This window comes from Cavia porcellus, unplaced genomic scaffold (assembly GCF_034190915.1).
Source record: "Cavia porcellus strain 051 isolate PalLab524CR breed Dunkin Hartley unplaced genomic scaffold, mCavPor4.1 scaffold_19, whole genome shotgun sequence".
In the NCBI taxonomy this organism is placed as follows: Eukaryota; Metazoa; Chordata; class Mammalia; order Rodentia; family Caviidae; genus Cavia; species Cavia porcellus.
In genome coordinates, this window is record NW_026947502.1 from 9225697 (window position 1) to 9250307 (window position 24611).

The 24611-nt window shown below is 46.9% G+C and overlaps 1 long non-coding RNA gene across 6 annotated transcripts; it reads right to left on the bottom strand.

The window, feature by feature from the left end:
- Nucleotides 1–649: 649 nt before the first annotated feature.
- Nucleotides 650–24611, bottom strand: LOC101788689 (uncharacterized). Of its 6 annotated transcripts, none has more exons than XR_010041063.1 (4): nt 20382–24611; nt 11004–20276; nt 7891–10917; nt 651–4520 (listed from the first exon to the last, which is right to left on the bottom strand). It is a non-coding gene; the product is annotated as an uncharacterized LOC101788689 (long non-coding RNA). The 6 variants fall into 6 exon arrangements; XR_216354.4 differs by having other exon boundaries at nt 657–4520; nt 7891–20276; nt 20382–20612; nt 23732–24611; XR_010041066.1 differs by having other exon boundaries at nt 671–4520; nt 7891–20276; nt 20382–23530; nt 23732–24611.

Below are 24611 nucleotides of genomic sequence, written 5' to 3' on the forward strand. Positions count from 1 at the left end.
ACAAAACATACGTGCTCTAGTGTAAGCCATGCTTGTGCATGGAACATGCGGTTGTCATGTGTGAAGACTGTCTTGGGTGTTGAAGCAGAGCTTATTTGCTCAGTACAGTTCTATCAGGATTTTCACTGGAGTTCATATAGGAATGCATTTCCGATGTTATCTTTTAGGCTTTTTAAGGAAGTACACAGCTGATGTGGAAAATGTTGATGCCTATTCTAAATGCACATTACATATTAAGAATTTAATAATTTACTTTGCTGATATTTTATGTTTCTGTTAACCATGCAACATAATAAGAACCTCCTACAACATGGCAAGACCCTGAGATGTCAAGTATGTCCTGTAAAAAGGTCAGAAAAGCAAAAGCCATGCGCTGTGAGTCTAAGCGATGTGGACATATGGAATGTACGGTTGTTATGTGTGCAGCCTGCCTTAGGTGTGATAGTTACAGTAAAGATTATTATTTTTTTGTAGAGTGCTATTGGCATTTTCATTATAGTTCATACAGGGATTTATTTCTGATATTCTTTTTTACACTTTATATACCAAAAATCAGTAGATGCTGAAAATGTTGATGCTTTTTTAAATAAATAAAAATTAAAAACGCTTTCATTTTTGTGATTTTTTTCCTGTTAAGTACTCATGTTTAGTGTACTAAAACTCATAAAATTATTATTAATAATTAATTAATGGAAATATTCTGAAGACTAACCATGGATCCGGCAGACCCACATTTATGTGCCTTGATGACAATTAGTTTCGTGCTCCAGGTCCATGTTGTGGGTGGCAGGTATGTTGTCCCAGTGATAAGAAAGCTACTAATATATCAAGTAAATGGATGCACCATATTTACCACTTAACCTGCTGCTTTCTCCATGGGGCATCATTTTTAAGACAGGAAATCCCGGTGACTAGGGCTGCTTAGTACATGTACCAGAATTACAGCCCAGCTGAGGAAATCTTAGCCCTGGGAGGAAGGAGACTAAGCAGTGCTGTGAATATACTTTGCTGGATGCTGAGCTGATCTTTTTGTTCACTTGATTTCTACCAGCTCATTTAAACCTCACAACTACCCTGGGAAGTATTATTGTTCTCATTTTACAGATGAGGAAACCAAAGCCCAGAGAGATTTAGTCATTTTCCCAAGATCATCCAAGGAGCCCCTATCACTGGTCCATCTGGCTCCAAAGAGCCAGGCATTATATAACATATAGTATATTGTATTTCAGTATTTTATCTGCCTACCATAAGAGTGTTTAAAAGAGAGTACCCAAAGCTTCCTTTCCACATTGGTTCTCAGTTCTCATCCCATTTATGTCTAAATTGCCCAGGTTCCTAATGCCTGGAGGTTCCTAAAAGGTGAAAATATTTCATGGAACGAGCCTTATTTTATCTTACTTAGCATGGAGCAGCTGATTTGGTACAGTCACAGATAATTTGCTACCCAAAATATGACCCGGAGGACAGCTGGACAGGGAGACGAGACAGAGACTGAGATTCGGTGCCATTCTGATCATCGCCACCCCTTCCATCTTCTGGGATTAATGTGGAAGAGAAGAATAAAAGCAGCTTGTCCAGCTGAATAACAATTGCTCGATTTCTTGAGGCTTTTTTTTTCTAATTCTGAGAAATCTTAAAGAACAGCATCTACTGTCCAAAAATGATCATTCAAAAACATCGTCAGACTTCTTTTCCTCGTTTTTTAATAAAATAAGCAACACATTGCACATCAAAATATGAAATTCCCTTGCGTCTCATTATTTCAGGTTTCATTTCTTGTCTACCTCATCCCCAGCAAACCCCGTCACAAATTTATATTATTTCTGTCTAATCTATTTTGTTTTTCTAAGTACCCTTTCAATGAACGTATGGTGAACAAATAAAAATAAAACTTTAGTTTGTATAAATGATGTCGCACCTTTCCTCTTACTGTTCTGTTGGCTGCTTTTCTCCCCTTTTCACTGAGCCACTGAGTGCTCTTTAAAACTTAAGAATCATGTCTTATTTAATCTCTGCAGCCCTGGTTGCTTATACATTCTGCATGCTTAATAAATCAGAGAGGAGAGAAAAAAAGGGAGGAAATGCAGAAGGGAGGGAAAGGGGGAAGGAAGAAAGACCAGCCAACGTCGTGTTGAGTTAAAACTTCTGTGTGGCTCCCAGCTGAAACAGAGCGTAATCACCCAGGTGTGGGCCCTCCACCCCAAGATTTCCCTAACTGAGAGCCGTTCCATCCTGTCGGTGCAATGCGCCTCTCCACGCAGTGATCCACCCTGGGGAAGCCTCCAGCAGGACTTTGAGAAGTCCCAGGCCACACAGCCGCCTAACGTGCTTAGCTCAGTGGTGGCTCAGGGCTCACTGGTCATCAATCAGGCAGCCAAGGCTGAAGCCCACATTACTCTCTATCTCTGAAAAACCCTCAAGGATTTGGGGAATTAGCTGCCAGTTCAAACACTTGTCTTCCCTCCTTTCTCTCTCTGGCTTCATCTTTGTCTTTGTCAACCACAGACAGTCCCTCGCTGTCTGTCTCCGCCTTTCTGAGGGTCTCTCTCGCTCAGCAGCTCTCTCTGCCTCTGATTTAAAACCACGCCTGTCTCCCTTTCTGCAGCCCGTACATCTACCTGCCTGTCTTTCCCCTTGGCCTCCCCTGAGTTTTGCTGCAGCCATACATCCAGGATCCCAGCTGGGCCATAGATCTCTCTGTTACTGCTGTTCTTTCCCTTTTGCTTTTAAGGATGCTTTTTATGGTGGCTTCTAGCACAAACAGCTGTTGGAGCTCGTTTGAAAAAACCTCGGGGAACAGATGCTCTGGCATCCCTTCAGATTCTTCTGACATGGGTGGGGGAGGCGACTCATTCATTCATTAACTCATTAAACAAACAGTGATTGAGCTCCTATTATACGCCAGCCGTTGACGTGGGTGCTGGGAATACAGCAACAGGTGCGACAGCTCTTATGGAGTTTATAAACCAGTGTGGGGAGGCAGACATAAATGTAATACCCACTTAAATATATAGCAATGGGAGTGATCAATACTACGAAAAATGCCCCACAGCTCTCTGTAATAGTGCTTATTATATACTTGACACTATACTGAGTATGTCACCTATATATTTTTCTTGATGAAAACTTCCATTATGGTGTTTTAGGAAACTAAGGAACAGAGTGATTAAGGATCTTGCTCGGATCTTGCTCACGGACACACAGTTTTCGAGTACAAGCTAGAAACACATTATGGAGGTTGGGCAGTGAGACGGGGAGAGTCTTTCCTGAGCACAGGGCCTCCCATGCCTGCATGCGGTTTTCTTTTCCAGGATCATGTGGAGAATAGGAGGCAGAAAAAGGTCTAGAATCGAGCTTCCCAAATCAACTCACTTCTCAGTGCAAGTGGGCTGAGTACCCAGGCAGGCTCCGAATTATTTTATGGGAATATAAAGTGGAGCCTGGGGCTGGGGAGCCAGCAGGAATAGACAGTTGCTGGTAAGTCGAAAACAGGGGGCTTGAAAACACGGGGCTCGAGCGCAGAGGGGGAGGAGGGACCACGCCATGTGTTCTATTGCACCCGCAGTGTGCAGTGCAGTGGCTAATGCGGCGTAGGTGACTGATCATTATTTACTGGAAAGTGAATAAACAGGTAAGTCGAATTCAAGGTAAATGAGTTAAGTAAATGAAAAGAATAGAACAGAAGTTCCATGTTTTTCTCCAAGCTGGGGGTTTGTGATTCCAACAACTTCATCTCTCCAATCACAGCTATCAGCGACAGCGCAGAGATGCCCTGCCCGGTGTCTGGGTCTCCGCCTCTGCACTCTTTCATTCTGCATAACCAAAATGTTTTCGTGCGGTTTCACAAACCCCTTCTAAGAATTTTTTTTAAAAATTTGTGCTGATTCCATTAGGAACTCAGTTTTATCTTGAAACTTTATTTCTTCTCAAGTCTCCTTTGATAAAACAGTCTCCAGAGGACCTGTCTCTTTGCAGCTCCTTTATGAGTTTCGGAGTCGAATAAAATGCCGAGCACTTGCACAATAATTAGTGAAGCAGACAGACACATTGTTCCTGGAATCTGCTTTCCAGCCTGAGTACACCGAGCCCGGTGGTTTTTGTGTTCTTCTAAGTCATATGCACTGCCTTCTCCTTCGTTTTCCTTTCTGTCTGGAGAGATGCCTGTAGGTTATTTCATCTCTAGACCAGGGAAGGAGGAAGGAATGTTTGGGGAATGTGCTCCTCAAGAAGGACAATCCTTGGCAATTATGGGCACGTTCTGTGGTTCTCCCAGTTCCACAAAGGAAGCAGGGAAGCAAAAGCCACTCAGCAACCTCAGAAAAGGGTGAAGAATCCAAGATACCTGCCGACTCAGCAGTCTTGAGGCTGAAGTGTAAAGCAGTGCTTTTCTGCAGGGGCTGGAGTACATCAGGACGCAAGCCAGAGAACCAGTCTGGCTGGGCTCCAGTGCCCTTGTGCACTGAAATGAGCTGTGTAACCTGGGACGTGTGGCGTCAGCTCTGGTGGATCAATCTTCACATCTGCATACGTGAATAATAATATTTTATTTATCTCAAGTATTTATTGTAAGAATAAAATAATATCAATAGGACACTGTCTGGCACATAATTATAATTATTACTAATAGGATCGATGAAACACAGCACACTTTTATATTTATGTTGGCATCTGGTCTCGTTTTCCTCTCTGTCCTGGCAGAAGCCGGACCTCAGAACCAGGTTCTGATTCCCGGTTCTTCTTCTCTTCCATTCTGGACCAGTCCAAAGTTGGACTTGTTCTCTATGACCCTAAGGACAAGTGCCAAGAAGCTACAGGAAGAAGACAAATTGGGTTACAAACAGAAATAAGTGTTTATAATGGTCAGGGCTATTTTTAAAAGAGGAGTGGTTTGTACCTGCGGGAGCCCATGTGGAAGCCAGACAGACCCTGGCTGGAGACGGTGGAGAGGGCCCCGGGTAGTCAGCCTCGGAACCTCCCGATGCTGACATTGTGGTTTCTCATGTTAGCAGTCTTGTTTCCATTTCAAATTCTCTAAGCCATCTTGGGGATGAAAACGCGGTAGTCTTCGCCTGCCCAAGTTTTCTTCTCATTCTCTAACTACAACCCCTCCATGTCCCTTTGAAGATCACCCTTCTCCAACTCACAGTCCACGTGGCCACAGTGAGACTGTCTCAACTCAGGAGTCTGCACATGGCCCACGTCTACCCAGCAGTGTCCCAGCTCTCTGGCTCAGGGCACTGATTCAGGTTTGAGCAATCGGAATCCATCCCAAGACTTCCCTCAGGACTGTCCCTCTTTCCAGAGCAGTGACTGAGCTGAAAATACGTGAGCGTGGGTTTTTGAGGTCTACCCCATGGGCGGAGCCTAACTGAAAATGAAACCAATCTGGGGTGGTGGCAAGAACAAATCCTGCAGACATCCAACAGTACCCAGAGACAGACCTACTGCTCCTGTGGTGGTGTGCATTTTGACAGCTGTGCTAGCCAATACATTCTACTTGCTGTTTTAAATTGTTGGTTATTGTTTGTATTGTTTTCCTTCCTCCCTCCCCCCCTACCTATTTTTGGGAACGCATTTCAAATGGTTATTTACCACCTGCAACCAAGAGCACCAAGAAACACTTGTGGGGGAGGAGGGAGGCCTTGGACTCTGCTTGGCTGTGGCAGGGCACACTTATAGAATCCCAGGTCAAGACTGTTTATTACTAAATGTGTCATTCCATGCAGAAAACTATCAGTGTATTAAAGAAAGGCATGAATGCCTGACCTAGAGTGACATTTGGGGCCACTTCAGGGACTGTTACAGTTACTGCTTGCACTCCATATGATTATTAACTCTGGTTCTCACCACCATTACCAGGGAGTATCACTCTTTTCTTTCAGTGAGTGAAATCATCATTCATCCTTTAAATAATGACAGCACCTGTGTGTGTCAAGTGCTATGACAGGTTATGTGTAGAATACAAACACATGTAGGACATTACAAAGCGTACAGGAAAACCAGAGGGCAGCATTTCTAGTAGGCTTTCGTATAAACAACCCAATGAGCCCAGCATTTTACTGGTTTAAAAGAAAAAACTCACAATAATACTCGATTGTTTTCCTCTCGCTGCTATGTAGACATTCACAAACTTAGTGGCTTAAACATCACCACTTATATCTCTGGAAGTCAGAAATCCAAAATGGATCTTGTTGGACTAAAAAGCAAGGTATCTGCAGGACTGCATTCTCTAGGCGACTCCAGGGCAAAATCTGTTTCCTTGTCTTTTCCACCTTCTGGAGGCTGTTCTTACTCCTTGGTTCACAGTCTCTTGTCCCATCTTCAAAGCCAGCCATGATATGGCACCCTCAAATCTCTCTCTGACACTCCTGCCTTCTTATAGGAACCTCTGTGATTATGTTTAGCCCACTCGGGTAATAAAGGCTACTCTCCCTACCTCAAGACCCATAACCTAGTCACATCCTTGATTTTTTTATAGGGGCACATATTCACAGTTTGTAGAGATTAAGTGTGGACATATTTGGGAAACTATTATTGATAACTACAAACAAAAAGGTAGTACTATTTCTAAAGCGAGGCAAAACTAGGACTCAGAGAAGTTACAGTAGCCCTAATAAGAGCCAGTCTTCACACTCAAAAGATCTGATCTACAGTTTACACTCACAGTTTTTCTCAACCAACCCAAACAATGGTGGATGTTAAGGTTGCAAAGACCTGGGTAAGTCACATAGCAACCTGTGCCTTCCTTCTATCACCTGCAGAGGGGAAGTAATCCCATTACATGTATTATGAATGTTGGAAGCTATGCAGGTGGCTCAGCATTGGGTCCTGCACATGGTAGGCACTCAGCACGCAGCCACCATTCTTAAGAGTTATTTGGAGCACAAAGATGGCAGGTGTCTGAAGAAACAGAATCCGTGCTCTTAGATGGAGGAGGTGTTAATCTGAGGAAGAAACGCTCAGAGAAGTCCGGTCACCAAGGGCAGCTGTAGGGTCAGGCTGGAGGGGGATGCTGCCTACCGGCCACCAGGACACAGATGAGAAGATACACAGGGAAGAAAGCCTAGGCACAGAGAAGCCTCAGATGTCGGATGTGCCCGTTGGTGGGGAAATGAACAGGCTAAAAATATTAACTTCCTTTTCCCCTCGAAGTACTTTCTGAGGTCCTTAACAAATGACATAAGTGCATCCACATGAAACAAGCCACCGGGTATTCAAGAGCTGTTCTTGGGGAGCAGCCACGCACACGCCAGTCCTCGCCCCTCCTCCCCTCCTGAGCTGGTTGCCGCAGGGGGCCCCTGATGGAAGGACAGCATGATTTATCACTGTCCTAACTTGTCCATTTGTCTCTAGCCCAGAGGGTCCTGACGGGGGAGTCTCCAGGGACCTCACTGAAGCATGCTGGAGCTCCTGACAGAGACACATGGCGGTGATTACACGCGGCATTGGGCACAGTTACTGGAAGACATGGCAGCTCTGAGTCCTCTCTGGAGCACAGTCTTAAACTGCTCCATAGCATCCTTTGCTTCTGACTGCTTTTATCAATTACAGGGTGTAAAGGGGTTGGGGGTACAAAAGACTGGCAGTAGGACTCCGCTTCTTCTGCAGAGCATGAGGGTGCCCTTCTTGGGCAGGATGGAGCAGGGCAGTCCGAACTGCTCTCCTCCGTTGTGACTTCCTCTCCTGGTACACAAAGGCATTGCTTCTATTCTCACATACAACACTTGAAACAAGCAGCTCCCTGGGATGAGGTCACAGTGACACAGTGTGAAAAACCAGCAGCATCTCCTGAGAGAAGGGGCTGAGGGAAAAGAAGACAGAACTTGGCTCTTATATGAAAATGACGGAGGGAATCTCAGCAAAATGTGGATTCCTGAACTCAACACTGACCTGGATCTGAATCTCTGAGTTGGGGGCCAGGAATCTCCCTGTCAGTGGAGGATAGCCCGAGATAAGAGTGGTGGGTTCTGTGACCAGTGAGAAGGATGCTCACAAGCAAGGCAGGGATGTCCAAAGGGCAGACAGTGACTGGAAGACAAACTGGTCCAACTTGTTGAGCTTGTGGAGCTGACTAGGAGAAGCCACATTAGACAGGATGAATTAGCCTAGTGACCAAAAAAACAGCAGTTATCATTTACTAAATATCTGCCGGTACTATCAGTACTAGAGGCTTTGCTAGAGGTGTTGGTGCTGCTATTATCTCTATTTAACAAATGAGGAAACTGAGACCAGAGAACTGGTATGGGTTGGCCAGACAAATACACCTGGGAAGTGACCCACCCAAGCTTTCTCTACCCTATGCCCTGACCACTGCCTGACAACTGGCTGGGAACCCTAAGCATGAACTTCCCAAGGTCCCAGCCTCTTTCTTTATACCAAAAAAGGGTGTGTAAAGTCGCTGTCATTTGACTGGGACTAGTTCTTAGTCTCTACCTCCAGGAAATAGAGAAGTCCCTCTTGGTGCCCCTGAGGAGTACTCGAAGTTGTGCTTCTCAACTTGGGGACATCAAAGACCCTGTGGGAGCAGTCTTGCTTTCCCAGGGTGTTCACTTCTCCAGATTACTCCGACAGTGAAGCCCACCCCAAGCATTTGCAGAGCCTGTGCCGAGTATAATCTGAGGACTAACTACCTTGTCTATGAACAGTCAGAAATTACACTGTAAAGCAGGTAAATAATACCTGTCCTATCATGACAAATAGTCTTTCTTCAAGGCTCAGAAGGGTGAGGAGCAAGTGCTCCTCTCTGAAACTTGCCAAACAGAGAGAACTGGCCCCTGCCCTGGCCCCCTTCTCTTTCCACCCCCAACTATGCATCACACCCTGAAAGGCTGACATGAAGCTGTGTGAATGCCACACCCTGCAAATTCTAGCTCTGTCCACATCCCCTGCAAATAGCCACACCTTGGCCCACTGCAGCCTGGACACAGTCATTTCTGGGAGCTCGGTGTTGGTCTGCATGCTGCAGCCATGCCCCTGTGTGGCTGTCCGCTGCCCCCTGAATCTATTGCACTAGCAGCTAATTGTGAGAGCAGAAATGGGAGCGTACTCAGGATTCAGTGATTGCTCTCAGGCTAGCATTAAACCTGGCAGAGGGCGCTAGGAAGCAGCCCCTCCCACTGCCAACGAAGCAGGGAAAAGGAAGTAAAGTCTGCAGCCCTTGTGCCAGCCTGCAAGTCAGAGAGCAGGAGAACCAGGTACGTAGGCAGAGAAGAAGGGAACCCAGTCAGGAGGTCATAGCTACTTTACTACCTTCAAGTTGCTTGTTAAATCTTGCTATCTTTTAATGTAAAAAACAAAACAAAACAAAACAAAACAAAAACATTACAACTCATGCCACTTGAAGATGATGTCTACCATCATCCCGTAAGTCCATGACTACCATAGTGCAATCTGAGAAGAACACGGACATCACTGTGGTTAGGCAGGCACATTCTCAGGCCCCTGTCCACTCTACTGAGTCAGAACCTGGAAGAGGAGCCCAGCTATCTGTGGTGACCAGGCCCACCCAATGATTCTGATCACAGTGAATTCTGGTCACTGCTGATACAGGCAGTGCAATCACTGGTTGCTTCAGAAAGGAGCAGCCATTCCATGAGACCCATGTTCATCAACCTATGCTCATTCAACACCCATACTGAGGACCACACATGGTGGTACCCAAGAAGGAGCCACTATATGGTCTCTGACCTTAAATTGCTCCCAGCCAATCATGGGAGCAGGTAAGTCACAGAGCACTGCAAAAAGATGGGATGAATGCTAAGAGCCCATGGACTGGAAGAGCATCAGAGGACTCCCAGAGCAGCCCAGTGAAATGTCCTTGGTCCCTAAGTCTCTTTAGTAAGGCTCCTCTGAGTCCTCTTCACTAGTAGGCCTCTGCTGTGAGACACCATCTTGTCTTCAGTTCGCCCAGTCACTGCAGAAAGAATCCTGCTAAGTTTCCCCTCCCACCTGAAATCTGGTCACCTTCTTTATCTGATCAAATTCCTCATCCCTCTTCTTCGATGTCCTGCCCTTGCAGGGGTCCCCTGACCCTGAGTCTTCTCTTTTCTGTCCACTGACCCCTCCCTCTGCTCCTTGGCCATCTTTGTGGTATTGGCAGTTGAATCTCATATTTCTTTCCTATTGCAGTACCCCTTTGGCAACAGCCCTGAGAAGTCTTCCTTTCCATTTTAACAAATGTCCAAATATTTATATATTTATTTATAGCAATGGACAAAGGAGTAGTTGTGCAGAGCCCTGGAGGAAGGAGAGAAAGAGGCCTGGGTCCTTTAAGGATCTGAGTATGGCTCCCATTGTACCCACAGAACCACACGGGAAGGTCCTGAAGTGAACAGGAAATTTTGAAGCTCTCTGAGAATCTTGGGTTTCTCCCAAAGATAGGGAAGTTTTAAGCTGCAGAGTTTAGACTTTCCTTCTAGCATGATCATTCTGGAAGGCTGTTCTGGCTATAGATTAAAGCCCAAGGCTGGAGCCCCCCAGGATAGAGGGAGGAGATTTCTCTGGTCGGGGAGAAGAGGTGGAGGATGAATGGAGTAGGGAAGCAGGCTGAGAGGGCAGGAGACATCTTTGAGATCAGTTTGGGGAGAGGCCCCACATCAGAATCACTAGGGGAATTTTTTAAATTCCTTGCCCAGATAACCATCGGAAGCCCCAACTTGGAAACTCACATGTTTGTATGCTTGAACAGCTAGCTGCAGGTAGGGCTCAGGACCACTGAGGTAGAGGTGAAGAGGCAGGGCTTGGTAACGCTGACAGAGGAGGATGAGACAGGAGGCAGGGAGGAGAGAGCATGTGCTGGGGCAGGACACGTCCCCAGGAGTCTGTAAGTCAAAGTCAGGGAGGCCAGTCACTGCATTTTCAGAAGGTGAGTCATGAGACTGGACTTGGACCTCAGGGTCAGAAAGCTCCCCTTCTTTTCTAGATAGAAAGAAGATTCTATACTTAGAGGAGACTAAGCCTCACGCAAATGAAACCTTGAACTAAACACTGTCATCAAAACTCACTCATTCATGCCTTCATTCATTTAAGATGCTTGCTGGCTGCTGTGCTGGGTGGATCAAGCCAAAGCTGGGTCCTGTCTTCATGGAACTTCCGGTTTGATGGGTGAGGCCAACTTCTTAGGAGTAGAGATGGATTGAATGTAAAATAACAATTGTGCTAAGTTTAATAAAGGGTAAATGCTTAGTAGGTAATTAAGGATATGACCACCTTGGTGAGGGAGAGGGGTTGAAAATTCCCAAGATCATGTTGCCTGGCCTAAGAGGCACAAGACAGGAAGAATTACCTCAACAAGTGGGAGCCAAGTTGGTGGTAGGTAACACAGGTAGAGGGCACAGAGCCCATAAGATCCCCAGACACTTGACTCTTTCTTCATAGGTTGTGGGCTTAGACTGCCAGCCCACAGGAGGAGCCTCCCTGGGTAGGAGTCCCTGACATGGCTTCCAGAGCCTACTTGGGATCTGTTGCTACCAGAACATTCCAAAGGGGGTTGTGGGCCTTTCCTGGGGAATCCCTCATCAGGGGCAGGTACCACAGCCTGCAGGCTTAGATGCCACACTGTCTTAGATATCCCAGCTGCGTGCCTGATACTTGCCTCAGCATCCTGATAGCATCATAACAGAATCCTGGGCCTGAGGACTCAAGGACACCAAACCTACCTGGAGCCAGTAAGAGTGAGTAACCATTAAGAGTGAGTAACAGGGAGCAAGGAATGGAGATGAAAACGAAGGATGAAGACCTCCTACACAAGGGGAGCTACTCAGACGTCTTCATGGAGTAGAGTGGGTTCCCTGGTGGCTTCCTGGCAGGCCAGCAAGACCAGCCCAGCCGCTGAGCTGAGACAACCTTGTAGAGAGGTCATTCCACACATCCGCTGTCTCCACTGGGGGAAGTGCTTCCTGACAGCTGCTCTGAAGTGATTCTCCTTCAATTTCCATTTTATAGCTGCCTCTTTTCTCCTTTGGGCAAGGCTGTGTCTCTGAAGAAGTCAGGCTGACATACATCACAGGCTGTGATTACGGTACCTTTCACCTGCCGCAGATTCCCAGTTTTCTGCCACCTTTCATATGGAGTTTTTCTGCATTTGTTCTGTGGTCTAAATAGTCACCAAACACCTGATGTGTGCTGGGCACAGAGCTGGGTGGTATGGTGGATGGGGGATGGATAACAAGAAAATATGGGATGGCTTTTGCACCATCCACCTTACAGGTGACTGCATAAGCAGCCAACCATCGCTTGTAGAGCAGAAGCATGGAATTGAGGCTTGAATGCATTATTTAAAATCCCAAAGGCACCCACAACAGGAATAAATATTGCCACGTATCTGTCTAGAACCGGTGGGCAGATCGCAGGGGGAGTCAGTGAGATAAACCCTCATCAATCATATGAGGAAGCCAATAGATAATATCTATTGTTAATAAATCAAGGAGTAGAGGTAATAAATCTTTAACAGAAACCACCAGAGTGTGATGATTAAGCGCACCCCAGGCTCTGGAGTCAGGCATCCAGAGCTGCAGTCTTCTTTCTGCTGCTCTTCAGTTGTGTGAGATGGACTGACCACTTAACCAATCTATGCCTTAGTTACGCCATCTGTAAAATGAAGGTGGTAATGGTCCCTACCCGAGGGCGTCCTTGTGAGCTCAAGGAAGCAGTGTCATCAAGGGTTAGCAGAGGGATTGGCTTGTAACCAGTGTATTCAATACATGCTAGCCAAGGCTGAAGAAAAACAGTGGTCTCTGGAGATGAGAATGAGGAGTGTGCCTTTTAGAATAAGCTGTCTGAATTATTTAATTTTTAACCATATGGGTGCATCACATTACTAAAAATACAACTTAAAAATACATATACAAACTGAGTGATTAGAAACCCTGTCCCTGAATGAACTCTTTTGCCCACCACCTCCCCTCCCCCCTCTTCTCTCTGCTGTATACATCCTTCACCACCATTCCTTGTTCCCTGTTTTCTGCTTTAATGGTTACTCACTCTTAATGGCTCACAGTAGGGTTTGGTGTCCTTGGGTCCTTGGGCCCAGGAGTCTGTTATCATGCCATCAGGATGCCGAGGCCAGGGCTATCTAAGTCTGCAGGCTGTGGCTTCTGCCCTCGTGGGAGGGACCCCAGGGGCTCCTAGAAAAGCACACATCCTCCTTCGGGACCTCTACAGAGGAAGACTGCTCACTGCCTGAGGGTCCCAAGGCTCAGGGCACCAGGGCTTCTTCCGGACTCTGGTTTTCAGGCTGTGTGACTACAAGAAAAGAGAGTCACTTTCTTTTCCTAAGTCTTAATTTCCTCCTCAGTAAAGACATGAAGTTGTGCTAAAAGACTTGAACTTTAGTGCCTGCTTCTTCTTGCTCAGTTTTTAGCGCTCTATGAAACTGGAGCTATTGTCTTCTGCTCAGGTCTAGTGTACAACCCACTAGTACACACTCCTCCATATCACATGAGATGTACTCTTGATCTGCCATTGCTTCCAGACCTGATGGCTTGCCTCCCCAGTGTACAGCCACTCGTCCTCTGGACACCGGACTCTGATTTTCCTTTGAGATTCATTCTCCCCCATTCTCAGGCCTTCCTCCAGCTAACCTAGCACTCTAGATGTGAACAAGTGAACTGGACCTAGCCAGTGAGATACAGTGTGAGATTCTTGGCCAGGCTATTGGGAAGGAAAAGCCAAGCTTTCTCTGGCATAGCGTAGCTGTCAGGATGATGTAACTAAGGAGCAGCTGGTGGATACATTGTGATCAGGAGGGAATAGGCTGCCTGCGGGCAAGAGCAGAAAGAGGAAGCAGCTTATAGAGCTTCTCTGGCTTGATGATGCCCTTTAAATACCTGGAGTACACCATACCTGAAGGAAGATCGATGCTGAACTTCTCAGCTAACTAACATAATTAATTTCTTCCACATTTTTGTTCTTTATTGCCGAATCTTTTTTGAGCTGGTTTTCTGTCACTTTTTTGAGAAATAATCTTGCCCTTGAATATTGTTTATCTTCCAGAAATTCTTTCCCACATTCCCTTCTTTTTCTTTGCAAACTCTTTCAAAACTCATCTAAACATCATCTCCCTTGTGATGCCCTCCACGTGACCCTTAGCAGAATTAGAAATTCCTCCCTCAGGCTCCCACATAGCCTGCACATTCCACCAACAAAACAATTAGAACAGTGTGGGAAGTTTTGTGTCTTCAGATCCCTGGCTGGTCAAATGTTTGTTCATCTTTGAAACCCTAGTGCCTAGATCAAGGCCTAGCGTTCAGTTGGGTTTGATGAATGAGGGAAATGAATGAGCACATTCACTCTGTTGTGACTCTAGCCTGCTGTCTGGGTTGCTCAGGAGAAATAGAAACCAATTTGTCACTCTGCTCTGTGTGTATTAGTCACAGTTTAATCAACGAGGCGGTGGTGTAATGTATATAGTGAGTTAAGTAAATGCTGAAAACAACTCAATTTTAATGCTGAATTGTAGGGCTTTTGCATACTTACCTTGTTATCAGTCCCTTTGTACTTATTTTGGAAGCCCCATGGTGGAGTAGACTGAGAGGCAGTTGGGTTCTGCTCCCACTTGGCATCCTTTATGAACTTGTGGAGTCTCCTCATCTTCATAACATAGGATGAAACCTCTAAAATCCATGGGACTGTAGTGACTATTCACCCCAGTTACCAGTGACCCTAAGCCCCAGCCTGTATTGGCCATGCAGAAAATGGGCCCAGAGTTGCCTAGATCTTGCAATGTTTAAAGCAAGTTGGGAATGTAGATTTTGCTAAAAAATAAATGCTTTAAAAATATTTTGTGGGTGTAGACTCTAAAGAACGAAGTACTCTCCTCCACTGCTGGTAGGGATGTAAAAGAATTTCATTCCTACAGTCAAAAAATTTGGCAAAAACTTTCACAACTAAAGCTGTGTTTATCCTTTGATCCAGCACTTTGAACATCTAGGAATCTCTGCTGAAAATCCCCGTCACACTATAGAACAAGATGTGCACAGACATATTCATTATGGTGTCAATGGCACCAAGACTGATAATAACTCCAAGTGTCCATTCATATGAGATTCAACAGCATCATAGAGTATTTTGCATTTGGAAAAAAAAGGCAATTTTTCTGCATTTAAATGTAGTAATCTCCAGGATTAATCACATAGTGACTTTCCTTGTTACTGAGACACCATACTTGACACCTACAATTTAAGGGAGGAGAGGTATATTTCGGCTCACAGATTTTAGAGGATTCAGTCCATAGTCAGCTGGCTCTGAGGCAGGAAGGGCCTGGCGGAAGGGTCTGGTGGAGGAAAGCTGCTCTCATCATGGCATCCAGGAAGCAGACAGTGAAGGAGGAGCTGGAAAGGAGGTGTACCCTTCCAGGTCACTGGCCCAGAGCCCCACCTCTAATTAGGACCTCCTGACAGCACAAACAGCTGTGAGCTCTTTAATGGATGAGTCCACTGGCAAATATAGTGGCCTATGATCTAATCACTGTTCAAAAAACCTGTCTCTGAGCACCTGAGAGTTTTGAAGGCCATTCTAGATCTAAGCCATAACAAGTAATAAGAGCAAAAGTGATCTTCAAACTAGAATTCCACAACTGAAAATAGCACTTTCTTTTTTAATGGTACTGGGGATCGAACTCATGACCACCTGCTTGCAAGGCAGGTTCTTATGCCACTGAGCTAAATCCCCAGCCCCACAGAATAGCACTTTCAAAACCTACTGCACTGGCCTTCACTGGCAAGCCCTGTAGGGAAGGACATGGGACATCTCTCCTTTCTGATTGTACACGTGTGTGCATGCATTTGCATATTCAGTAAGTGGCAGGAACCTGCCCCAGGGACAAGCAGGGCTGCTGACAATGTCACTGACAAACCCAGCACCTCACTAGAACAGTCTAGGGAAGTCCTAATCATGGAACTTCACTGACTATTGAATTTGACTGGAACAGCATTGGGTTCACATACTAGATCTGCCCAAAACAGCTGTGCAGATTTCTCTCCTTCCTCCTAAAACAATTGTTATTCATGTGTTCACTTTTACAATGCCCTTTCCATCACCAGACTAGCAGCCCTCTGAGACTGCCGTCCATCTGTTTGTCCACCACCAAATCCCTAGCATCTGCTATAGTGCCTGGTGTGTGGTAGTTTGATGCTCAGTAGGTTCTTAATGAGCATCCTTTGAATCTACGACTCAATGAATCAGCAAGGTGATGCACATAAAGAACTCAGTGTAAGGACTGGCATAGTTCAGTTTCCTTTTCTGAACACTGGAAATAATACTAGATCCTACTCACAGGCTTTTGGTGAGGACTCAGAGAGATGACATGTGGACACTGCTGCCTTCTTCCCTTCCCATTGCTGAGAAAGTCTGAGTGGCTCAGCTCATCCTTTGGAATCGAGTCAGATAAGTTACAGGTCAAGGACCTTAGACAGGGTGGAAGTGGTCCCTAAGGTAGAGAACTTAGCCATTTGATGTACCAGGATCTGCTAAAGGATTCTTGCAGGCATTTGAAATACATTCCATGAAGTAGGCCTAGAGGGGAAGGAATATGTTTAAAATTTATTAGGCAATAAAAGCAGCGTTATTAGGTAATTGTTTCAGTGTGGGAGGTCAGTCAAAGTAGAAGCGCGGATGACATCAGGGCTTGGCTTGGGGAACTGGGTGATCTCTCAGCTCATTTCCCGCTGTAGTGATGGTCTCAGGAAGCTTCACCTTGACGAAGTTAGGGTCTTGGCAGGAAACGGATGACACTCATGCTGGAAAACTTGAGAACGGTTTGCCAGAACCATGGGACAGGCTACGGGATGACCACAGCGACAGTACAATGTCCTGGGTCTAGAGACAACGTGTACTGCCTGGCCCCAGGTCTACTCAAGGAAGGGAAGAACCCCAAGAGGGAGGGTTGTCTCCCAAAAGGTTGCATGGCAGGAGCTGTGGCCCTTAGTAATCAAGTCCCAGTAAGAATGCTGGGGAAAGAAGCCCTGAAGCAGATCTTCTCCTCCTACCTGAAATCCTGCCTTGGCAGAGTTAAACCCAACATAAAAGTACAGACAAAAAGGTCCATAGGTCAAATATCACTTCTTTGAAAAGAGAATAGCAGCAAAGGCAGGATGTCTGGTATACTCCTCAGAGAGGGGCTCATATCATGGCGGAGGTTCCACAGTCTCCTTGGTGGACTCTACATTTTAAAACCACAGAAACCACCTCATTGCAGACTGGACTTCCAGAGAGCGGGTACTCAACGCTGGGCCAATCACTGTTGTGGAAGCGGATACTGTGCTCTAATTGGCTGAACCAGCAATTGAGGGAGGGGTCAGTTCTAACCCAGCTTCCTGGCTGAGATGAAGAAGTGTAAGTCCCTAAGACAATCAGGGTGTTTTAAATACAGTAAAGGGTGCTTTTGAGATGGGTTTCGAGGTTCCTGCGGGATAGGTTGGGAAGCAAGAGCCCAGAATGCTTGGGTGAGTGTGAGCCATGAGTCAGAACCCCGCTGCCTCCTCTCCAGGCTGTCTCCCAACAGCAAGGAATCTCAGCATTCTGTACTCCAGCCCTTGCTCACAATCTGTTAGCGGACAAGCTTCAGTATCCTCATCCAGACCACAGACTCCTCGTCAGCAAAGACTCTAGATCTTGCTTTATGGAGTCATTCCTTGCAGTTAGACCTAGACAAGCCCTCTCTGGATGCACTGAAGTGTGCTGGAAGGTGCCACCTAGTGGAACACCAGCTGACCTACTAAGTGGATGAAAAAGCTTTGCAGGGTTTGAGAACCCCGGAAGCCAGTGAGCAGTGATTCTCAAACTTGGCAACACCGAGGAGGCACTGAGGGACAGCCTAGTCTACTCCCAGAGATTCTGACTGATCGGTCTGGGTCCCTGCAGAGCCACCAGAATGTGTAAAGGTTTCCAGGCAACTCTGTAATCGACTAACTAGGTTGGGAACCCTGGGTTAGAGTAGTCAATCTGTATTTTATGGAGATGTGCATGGAAAGGAGACACTGTGTCCTACATCTCACTACCTTTCAGTGTTTTGTACAAAAATAAAGATGCTCTAGTTTAGATCTAACCCCTCCCTACTCTTGTGTTCAGAGGATGGGCTTTGGAAGGTGACTGTATCATAATTTGATACTGGGAGGTTATAAAAAGAGAAGGGTGTGCATCATAGGAGTGGAACCCTAAGGACTACATCTGTTCCCTGACTCCTTCCTCTCTGGCTCACTCACCTTTTTGGTTTTTTGGCTGCCAGGAACAAGCAGCTTCCCACTTCCCAGATCCTGGCTTGTGCTTGTGTCTTGCCACAGGCCTAAAGCAGTGGATCCAGCTGATGACCAATTGAAACCTCTGACACTGTAGGCCAAAACAGCCTTTCCTCCTTTGGCATCATTCTTGGTGTTTAGTCTCCTCTTTGTCACTACATTTGGCATTTAGTCACAGAGGTGAAAAGCTAACCCACACAGGTAAGGAATTAAACAGGAAATAATGCCCTCATTCCCCAAGCTCTGATCTCCTCATGACAGTGCCAGGAGGAAGGCTCCCTACGCACCTAGCATCTGCATCTGACCTACCAGTGGATGCTTTGTCTGAGATGCACCCACCCAATGACATGATCTATTTCTACTTTGAGATTGTAGCCTTCTCTTCTGCCCTTTCTAAAGTTATGCTACATGAGACATCTTCCACATTCACTGCCTTGATTCAATAGAATTCCTTTACGGTTGGCGGAATTGGTTGGCTTAATTGGCATTTCCAAAAGGGAGACAGGCAGTTTCCTATCTAGAGGTCATTTCAGACAGACCTCCTGGAAACTGTATTATTACTCAAACTAGGAGCTGAAATGCAGACAGTAGATTGAACCTCCTCGAGTGGTATTCGACAACTGCCTATCTTCCCCAGTCCCTTTGGCAGAACTGTAGAATTGAAAAAGACTTCAGAGCGCATGTGATACAAATGCTTTATTAAATGAAACCACAGTTAGTGGTACATCTCCAATTCCTGCTAGCATATACATTTATGGACCTGTACACACTAAATCTGTGACTCAGACAATCTGAGTGACTTCTAGGGTCATACAAGAAATTAGGGACAAAGTCCGGACTCATTAAGGTTGATAAATGGAGGTACTGAAATTTCAGATCCACAATTTTTCTATCATTCACTATTGATAGGAGTACAAAATGAGGCATTTTACACTTCATACTTTATACTTTGGCAATTTTTGCAGTTTTGCAAAAAAAAAAAAAAATACCCCACCATATTAACTAATTGAGCTCTTAGGTGATTACCTCACTTGGAAATAACCAAGGTATTCTTTAGTAGGTGAATGGATAAACTGTAGCACATCTAGACAAAACAACATTGCTCAGCAGTAAAAAGAAATAAGTTATAAAACCAGGGAAATACATAGAAGGGACTGAGTGGTATAGTTTGGTGGCAGAAGCCCTGAGTTGGACCCCAACACTACACACACACACACACACACACACACACACACATACACACACGGATGTGGACACTGAAGAGCTGATGTACACATTGCTAAGTGAGAGAAGCCAATCTGAAGAGGCCGCATACTATAGGTCGTTCTGTAAAGAGCAAACTATGGAGACAGTAAAAAGATGAGCTGGAGGGAGGAGGGGTAAACAGGTGGAGCACAAAAGGTTTTTCAGGCAGCGAAACTAATCCGTATAATTCTGTAACATTGGGTGCATCTGTCTGAGCTACACAACTTCCATCAAGAGTGGAACCTAAGGCAGACAATGGCCTTTGGGCGATAACCATGTGTCAATGCAGATCCATCAGTTTCACAATGTACCCCTCTGCTAAGGGTTGCTGGCAGTGGGAGAGGCTGTGCATGTGCAGGACAGAGGTCAGTACTCAGTGCCTTCTGCTCAACTGGGCCATAACTTGAAGATTGCTTCTAAAAAATAAAGTCTATGAAAAAAGATCAAAAAGTACCAAGAACTACACATAGTTTATGTCTTCATGGGACTTGTAGCCCAGTGATCTCCATCAATAACCTAGCAACTGTAAATACAGTAAGTACTGTACCGTAAGGAAAGGTATTCTAAGGTATTGCTAAGAGGTCATAAAACGAGGAGCTTGTTCTGCTCAAGGAGATCAGGCTTCTTTGAGAAAGTGTCAGCTGTGCGTGGTGATCCCTGAAGACAGGAGAAAGAGGAAGAATCAGGCTGGCAGGAGACACAGAAAGCCAATACATACAGCTTTTCAGGTTTTGGTTTTGCTCAAGGCAACCTCTTTCTCTCCAGCTTGGAAACTACAGCACTGGAATCGTTCTTACTCTGCAGATAAGAAAATGGAAGCTCAGAGCTGCTAAAGGCTTGGCCAAGGTTAAAAACATTAAAATAGAGTAACATGGAAAGCTTCGGAATGGCTGATGCACTTACCCTCACACTGCTCAGCTCAGGGTTTGGCTAGACATGCCCACAAGTACAGTTCTTGACAGAGGAGGCCAGCCACAAGAGCCCCTAAGAAACCAAGGTGGACTTCCAACAGGAAAGGTTTTATATCCTCATCAGGAAAGCTGAAGTGTTGTTCCTGTCACTTCTCTTCTGGTTGACCCTTCTTGTGGTCAATGACAAGATGGAAAACTGAAGGGTGAGGCAGAGATTATGCAGCTTGAAAAAAAAAAAGGACAGAAAAATACAGAGAAGAGAAGAGATACTTGCCATTCATCAAATACACATTTTCATCCTTTTGCATGTATCAGGCACAAATGTTCCACAACGTAAGGCTACGGCGGGGAATGAGCAGACAAGACAGCTGCCCAGCGCAGCTGAGAATCTATTTGGAGAAGCCCAATCGTGAACAAGTAAATCAGCACACAGATTAGACTATGGCAAGGAAAAGGGACATGCACAATGAAGAAAACGTAGGAAGTTAGAGAGCATGGAGCGCTTGCTTTTAAAAGGGACCCTGTGAAGAAATGACCGTCAGAGACCTGCAGGATGAGCAGGAGTCAGCAATAGGAGGGAGAGCTGGGGAAACCGCCGGCAGCAGCAACAGCCAGCATAAAGGTCTCAGGGCTGGGGTGAGCAGAGGGCACGCGAGGACTAGGAGAAAGGTGTCTGGGGCTGGTGTGGAATGAATGAGGACAGTGATGGGTTAGATCAGAGAGGTGCAGGTCAGAGCAGAGGGTCTGCCCTGTAGCTGAAATGCTGCTCATCCATCTTCGGCTTCCATCTGGTATGGAGCTTTCACTTCACCCGCTGTCACTAGCGCTTCCATTAGACCAGGCACCGCAGTCAGCCCTTTAAGTACATTATCTCATTTAACGCCCCAAACAGCCCTGGCAGGAAGGCACAGTCTGAAAGCAACATTGCTTGTTCAATTTCAGCGACCAGCTCAGCTTTTCTCAGGAAATGGCATTGTCTCTGTGAGTAGGATAAAGCCCCAGGAGCCCTCTCCCTGCCTGGTGCAGCCCACATTGTAGACGGTGATCAAAGAGTCCTAGGATTAAAGCTGGGTTCTCTGGATAGAGTCCCCACTGGGGGCAGCCTGGCTGCTTTGATCCACAAGTGACTATGGTAAGACAGGAGAAAAAGCTCAAATCCAATTTCCTGCAGAATCCTCCAGGGAGCTGCAAGAGGGGGTGGGAAAGACAGAGACTCTGAATAGTTCCCCTCCTGTCATGACCTTAATTGCTCTCTGTGACTCAACCAGTAATCACTGAGCACCTACTGTATTGCCATGCTTGGGAGGATCCACAGTCTAGCTACATATGTCTAAGAAGACTATGAACTGAAATCCTGTGCCTCAGCTCTTTGGCTCAGGGAAAGGCAATCTCTTTTGCAAATTCCCCTGATTGGTAGGAATGCCAGTTTCTGATTAACAAGAAAAAGAAGTACGTGCTGACAGAGGGAGCGGGTATGAGGAAATACCAAGTGGCTGCTTGCTTGGAACCTGTATCATAGAGGGAGACTCAAACCAAACCTGCTCCAAAGGAAAATCAAGCAAGTGGAAATGACGGTGTGTGTGTGTGTGTGTGTGTGTGTGTGTGTGTGTGCCCTTCTGGTCAGGTGACCAGGATAGTTCTCTCCGAGACAGAACCTCTGATGTGATTCCTGAGAGAACGGAGAGAACCAGGCAAAGGTTTGAAGTTTCTGTATAGAGCACATGAAATTTGCAAAGGCCCTGAGGTAAGCATTAACTTGTACGTATTTGAGGGATACAGCAAGACCATTGTGACAGAAGGCAAAGAGCAAAGGCAAAAGCTAGAAGTCAGGTCTGATCATGCAGGCCTCGAAGGCTGTAGTAAGGACTTTGCTAGATTATTTTAATGTGCTGGGAAACCATAAATGAGCAAGAGCAGGGCAGTGAACCTTGGTTTACAAAAGGATCATTCCAGTCACTCTGTTTATTGGCATTGTGCTCAGGGTCATGAAGCCCAGAAAAGAATTTTGCAGTATTACCTAATTACATAAATACTGTAGATCTACTGCTGCATATGAAAGACACAGGCTATTCACAGCAAAATTACTCACAATGGCCAAAAGCTAGAAACAACCCAAATGCCCGTGGAAGGAAGGATAAACAAAGCATGGTGTATACATATAATGGAGTATCATACAGTCTTAAAAGGGAGTGGTGTTCTGATCCATGCTACAACACGGATGAATTCTGAAACTATTATAAGTAAAATAAGCCAGGCACAAAAGAGCGAACATACAGTTCCACTTACATGAGATACCTGGAATAGGTCAAATTCACCAAGCAAAAAATAACCGTGGATGCCAGCAGTTGGAGGAGGGCAGGAATGAGGAGTTGGTGTTTAGTGGATATGGAATTTCAGTTTGGGAGGAGGAGAAAGGTGTGGTTGGTGTGCATAAGAACGAGAATGTACTTAATGCTATGAGACCAACACTTACAGATGCGTAGAACGTTCAGATTTATGTATATGTTAACACAGTAAAATCATTTTTTTTTAAGGCATAAGGCTAGAACCTAAAAATAGAATTGGAATTCTAGGTGGAAGCAAGGGAGAACGGGTCTAGCCTGCTGAGAGAGGAAGGGATCAGGACTGAGCATATCTGTCAATGCAGAATCCAGTGGTTCCTTGTAGGGAACCGGTGGCAGGTCAGAAGCCACTGGAGAGAGTTGAGTAGGCACCGGGATTTGAAGGGCTGGCTAAACACTACTTGGATAGAAATCCAAAGCAAGCAAGCAACTCCTGAGGAGGATTTTTAAGGATCTTGTGAAGGGGGTGGCAATTCAACAAGACCTGGAGGGTGAAAAAGCCTTCTAGAATTAGATGAAGAGGAGACGGTTTGCTGCGGGGAAGGATCTGCGTGGCCAACCTAAAGGAAAACACAGTGTCAGCCACTGGGCAGGCGGACAGAAGGCAGGAGAGGGCGGCGAGGGGCACAGGTCTCATCAGCCTTGAACTGGACCTGGAGCTCAGCTTGAAAGCTTGCAAAAGATGACAGTTCCAGAAAACGGAGCACTCACCACTCAGCCTGGGGCCGGCAGAACTGGGAGCAAGAGACCTCAGCTCGCCGGCTGGGGGCAGGGAGTGACTACCCACTGAGGTCTGTGCCTGGGCGGGAAAAGCAGAGAATAAGCAGGGCGCCAGTGGGGGAGTGGCAGCGAGGAGGGCAGCGAATTCGAGCTTCGGGTTCCCGTGCAACAGGGAGGAGGCAGTCAAGCGAGGAGCTCTGCGCGCTCCAGGGGAAGACGTCGCCTTCTCCGTGGCAGTGGCCCACACCGCGCCCAGGAACCCCGATTTTACGCGCGTTACCTCGTCTGGCGGATCACGTGCCTAATGTTTCAGCTCCCAGCTGGCAAGCCTGGGTCTGCCTTCACTTCCTCCGGAGCGGGGCGCCGGGTCGTGTTAGGCTGATGGTCTGCTGAGTGGCCGCACGGGAGAGAGAAAAAGTCCAGGGGCTGCGGGGCACAGACTCCGAGCGCTGCGTCCGTCAGGAAAACATTCGGACGCAGGGGGCTGGGCTGGCGCGAGAAAAGGTCCCGCGGAGAGGGTCTGTCACCTCCACGTGGGTTTGCAGGGACAGCAGACAGGCGGCACTCTCCAGTTTACAGAGGGCGTTCACACCTAACGTCCTAGGTCTCGGGAAGGAAGAAAGGCGGGCCCCGCCAGTGGAACAGTGTGCAGGGAGCACAGCTGTGGCCCCATTTTCCGGCTGAGAGTACAGGGGTCAAAGCGGGAGATCTGCAGGTCCCGGGGGGAGGGAGCGAGTGGGGAGCCCCTACTCCCGGGGTGCAGGCTCTGAGCTCCTGGCCGAGCTCGCCCATCATCTGCACATCCCCGGGAGGTCGAAAACTCTCAGCAGCAGTCCGCGTCAGAGGTGGCCGGGCCGGACGCTGGGGTCCCAGGGCGTCCGGCTGGCGTACACCAGCTCCCAGCTCCCCGGCGCGCCGCCCGCACCAGTTAGCACCCAACTCCCCAACTCCGGGACTTTCGCAAAGCTCCGGCGGGCGGGGGAGCCGCCGAGGAGCGGGACGCACCATCGCGGCCCCAGAGGGGGAGACGGCGCGGCACAGCATCCCGCGGCGCCCGGGAGGACAAGGACTCACCGCGAGAAGACCCAGACCGGGGGCTCCCGGAGCCCGGCCGCGGTTTCGGGGGAGGGCGGCGCGGGGCGTGCAGCGCAGCAGGGCCA